The 4915-nt window shown below is 38.9% G+C and overlaps 1 pseudogene across 1 annotated transcript; it reads right to left on the minus strand.

Annotated features, from left to right (window-relative positions):
- Positions 1-1702: 1702 nt before the first annotated feature.
- LOC308419179 (S-phase kinase-associated protein 1-like) lies at positions 1703-2212 on the minus strand (annotated as a pseudogene). The gene has a single exon. The product of its transcript is annotated as an S-phase kinase-associated protein 1-like (transcript).
- Between the last annotated feature and the right edge of the window lie 2703 nt (positions 2213-4915).

Raw genomic sequence — 4915 nt, forward strand, 5'->3', positions numbered from 1 at the left:
GACATCTGGCTTCCTTTCAGCTTCTGGCTTTTATAAATAAAGCTGCTATAAACATGTTGGAGCCTGTGTCCTTGTTTTATGTTGAAGCATCTTGGGGGTATATACCCAGGAGTGGAATAGCTGGGTTTCAGGTATTACTATGTCCAGTTTCATGAGGAACTGACAAACTGATTTTCAGAGTGGTTGTACCAGTTTACAACCCCACCAAGCATGGAGGAGTATTCTTCTTTCTCCACATTCTCATCAGGATCAGCTGTCACCTGAGTTTTTTATCTTAGCTATTATAACTGCTGTGAGGTGGAATCTCAGGGTTGTTTTGATTTGCATTTTCCTGATGATTAGGGATGTTGAGCATTTCTTTAGGTGCTTCTCAACCATTAAATATTCCTCAGTTGAGAATTATTTGTTTAGCTTGGTACCAAATTTTTAATAGGATTATTTGATTTTCTATAGCCTACCTTCCTGAGTTCCTTGCATATATTGGATACTAGCCCTCTATCAGATGTAGAATTGGTAAAGATTCTTTCCCAATCTGTAGGCTGCTATTTGTCTTAACAGGGTCCTTAGCCTTACAGAAGCTTTGTAATTTTATGAGGTCTCATTTGTGGATTATTTATCTTAGAGCATAAGTCACTGGTGTTCTGTTCAAGAATATTTACCCTGTGCCTATGTGTTCTAAGCTCTTCCCCACTTTCTGTTCTAATAGTTTCACTATACCTGGTTTCATGTGGAGATCTTTGATCCACTTGGACTTGAGCTTTGTACAAGGAGATAGGAAAGGATTGATTTGCATTCTTCTGCATGCTGACTACCAGTTGAACCAACACAATTTGTTGAAGAGGCTGTCCTTTTACCATTTAATGTTTTTATCTCCTTTGTCAAAGATCAAGTGACCATAGGTGTGTGAGTTCATTTCTAGGTCCTCAGTTCTATTCCTTTGAACTATCTGCCTATCTCTGTACCAGTACCATGCACTTTTTTTTTTAAAAAATCACAATTGATTTGTAATATCACTTGAGATCAGGGATGGTGATTTTCCCAGAAGTGATTTTATTCTTTTTTTTTTAAGTAAGTGTCTTTTTTTAATTGAAAAGCTAACATCCCCCTTCCCAAACCCAACTGGGTAGTAAACTAAATCTCTAGGCAACATATTAAAAGCTGAAAAGATTAAGAAAAAAAACACACAAAACAAGGCCTCAGATCCAATTAAGAGAACCCAGCTGCACACGAGCTTACCAGCAGCATAGAGGTCAGAAGACATCTGAACGGTTAACTTCAAGTTGCCTTGTTCCAGTTTCCAATTCGTGAACAAATGTTTTGTTAATTCTATTTCAGCACACTTTTCCTAAGTTGTTTTATTTACAATGCCAACTTTGAAAGGCTCACTGAAGCTAACTGGACAATGAACTAGAGGCAGAAATCACTTTACAGAACTACAGAAAGAGGGAAAGCCCAAAATGCCACTTTCCACAGAGAACCCATAGTTTGCTTTTATTCAGAGTAATGGGGGGGAAAGGAATCTTCTGCTCATAGAAGAAACTCGGCCACAGGTCTGATCTGTACTGAAACTACACATGCAGTGAGGACAAGGCTATGTTTGTCTAATGATCTCTAATATTAACAATTATAAACAGAGCAGTGTAACTAGCATTTAGAACAACCCTTCTAGTGTTACAGTGACAGGCACAGAATTCACTTCTCTTCACACCTGGGCCTCTTCCTCTTCAGTAAAGTCATTTTTGATATTGAAGGTTTTACAAATCTCCTCAGGAGTTTTCTCCTTAATCATATTGGCCACAGTCTTACAGGTGACATCAAGCAAACCTTTAATGTCTAAGTAGTTTGCAGCCAGAATAAGTTGAAAAAGTGTTCCTTGGTCAACTTTCAGGAATTCTTGGCCCCAAACAGGAATATCATCTGTCTGCTTCTCTTTGTTTTCATCATCCTCAGGAGTAGGAGGGTCATCCTTGTGGTGGGTGCACCATTAATGACCTTTTTTAGAATTGCTGCATTAACATTTGGTAAAGGAACAGGATCATCATCTCCCTCATCATCCATTCCCAAATCTTCCAGCATGATCTTGATGGTCACAGATTGTTTGGCAATTTCTACATCAACTTCAAATATCTCTCCATCAGAACTCTGCAGCTTTATCGTAGGCATGGTGCTCGGTCTCAAGACCGCAGGCCCGAGGCTGACATGCAAAGCTCACAAGCGAACAGAAGTATCAAGAACAAGGCCACTGTGATTTTATTCTTGATAATAGATTTCGCTACTGTAGGTTTTTTGTTATTCCAGTTGAATTTGCAAATTTCTTTTTCCCACTCTATGAAAAATTGAGTTGGAATTTTAATGAGGATTGCATTGAATTTGTAGATTACTTTTGGCAAGATGGACATTTTTACAATGTTGATCCTACCAATCCATGAAATGGGAAATCTTTCCATCTTCTGAGATCTTCTTCAATTTCCTTCTTTAGAGCCTTGAATTTCTTGTCATACAGATCCTTCACTTGCTTGGTTAGGGTCACCCCAGGGTATTTTATAGTCTTTGTGACTATTGTGAAGGGTGTCATTTCCCTAATTTCTTTCTCAGCCTGTTTATCCATTGCATAGAGGAAGATGGTTGATTTGTTTGAGTTAATTTTATAGCCTGCCACTTTCTTTGCTGAAGTTGTTTATTAATTGTAAAAGTTCTCTCGTGGAATTTTTGGGGTCACTTAAGTATACTATTATATCATCTGCAAATAGTGATATTTGGACTTCTTTTTTTCCAATGTGAAATTTTGATTTTTTTTTCTTGTCTAATTGCTCTGGCCAGGACATCTAGTACTATATTGAATAGGTAGGAGGACAGTGGGCAGCCTTGTCTAGTCCCTGATTTTAGTGAGATTGCTTCAAGTTTCTCTCTGTTTAGTTTGATGATGGCTAATGGTTTGCTGTATATTGCTTTTACTATGTTTATGTATGGGTCTTGGACTCCTGATATTTCCAACTTTTATCATGAAGGGGTGTTGAATTTTATCAAATGTTTTCTCAGCATCTAGTAACATGATCATGTGTTTTTTTTTTTCCTTTAGTTTGTTTATATGGTGGATTACGGTGATAGATTTCTGTATGTTGAACCATCCCTGTATCCCTGGAATAAGGCCTACTTGGTCATTGTCGGTGATTGTTTTGATCAGTTTGCAAGAATTTTATTGAGTCCTTTTGCATTGATGTTCATGAAAAAAAATGGTTTGTAGGTCTCTTTCTTTGCAGTGTTTTTGTGTGATTTAGGTATGAGCATAATTGTGGCTTTGAAGCATGAGTTGGGTAGTGTTCATTCTGTTTCTATTTTGTGAAATAGTTTGGAGAGTACTGGTATTAGGTCTTCTATAGAAATCTGATAGAATTCTCCACTAAACCCATCTGGTCCTGGGCCCTTTTTTGGTTGGGAGATTTTTGATATCTGTTTCTACTTCTTTAAATGTTATAGGACTGTTTAAATGGTTTATCTGATCCTCATTTAAATGTAGTATTTGGTATCTGTCTAGAAATTTATCTGTTTCCTTTAGATTTTCCAGTTTTTTTGAGTATAGGCTTTTGTAGTGGGATCTGATAATTTCTTAAATTTCCTCAGTTTCTGTTGTTATGTCTCCCCTTTCATTTCTGGTTTTGTTAATTTGGGTACTCTCTCTTTTCCCTCTAGTTAGTCTTTCTAAGGGTTTATAAATCTTGTTGATTTTCTCAAAAAAACAAAAAACAAAACAAAACAGCTCTTGGTTTTGTTAATTTTTTGTATTTTTTGTCTCTATTTGGTTGATTTCTGCTCTGAGTTTCATTATTTCTTGCAATCTACTCCTCTTGGGTGCATCTGCTTCTTTTTGTTCTAGTGCTTTCAACTGTGATGTCAAGCTGCTAGTATATGCTCTCTCCAGTTTCTTTTTGGAGGCATTCAGAGCTATGAGTTTTCTTCTCAGTACTATTTTCATTGCATCCCATAAGTATGGGTATGTAGTGGTGTCATTTTCTATAAATTCTCAAAAATTCTTGATTTCTGTCTTTCTTCCTTAAACATGTTATCATTGAGCAGAACATTGTTCAGCTTCCATATGTATGTGGACTTTTTTTTTTTTTTTTTTTTTTTTTTTTTTTTGTTATTGAAGACAAGCCTTAGTTCATGGTGATCTGATAGGATGTATGGGAGTATTTCGTTCTTCTTGTATCTGTTGAGGCCTGTTTTGTGACTGACTATATGGTCAATTTTGGAGAAGGTACTGTGAGGTGCTGAGAAGAAAGTATATTCTTTTGCTTTTGGATGAAATGTCCTATAGATGTCTTTTAATTCCATTTGGTTCGTAAGCTCTGTTAGTTTTGCTGTGTCTTTGTTCAGTTCTGTCTCCATGATCTGTCCACTGATGAAAGGACCCAATCCCAGAGTGCACCACACTAGCTGTCCTCCAGGAGCTCCAGGTTCTCCCTCTCAGGACAGCCTGAAGGGTGTGTTGCAAGCTCCCTGTAGGCTCAGTTGGAAGAGCACTTGCAAGGCTGTTGCAGGGTTTCAGCTGTGTGTGGGCGTGTCTCAAGTCTTGATCGCAGTCATCTGGCTCTCTCACTGGGTCAGAGAGGACTGATGCTACAATTCTCCCTATCTGCTCCGGAGATCACCAGGTGTTCCCTCTCTGGACAGCCAGTGAGGGTGTGTGGCAGGCTTAGGGCTTACAGTGGGCTCAGTTCAGCAGTGTACAGCCAGGTCCTGAGTCTTGATGATGATCACTCTGCTCTCTCCCTGGGCTGGAAAGGACCCGATCCCAGAATGCACCATGCTCTCCGGCCTCCAGGTGCTCCAGGCTGTCACTCCTGGGTCAGCAGTGGGCTCAGGGGAGAGAGCGCTTGCAAGGCTTCTCTGCAGGCTCAGCCATGCGCAGGTGGAT

The sequence above is a fragment of the Micromys minutus genome, assembly GCF_963924665.1.
Source record: "Micromys minutus genome assembly, chromosome: 3".
Taxonomy (NCBI): Eukaryota; Metazoa; Chordata; class Mammalia; order Rodentia; family Muridae; genus Micromys; species Micromys minutus.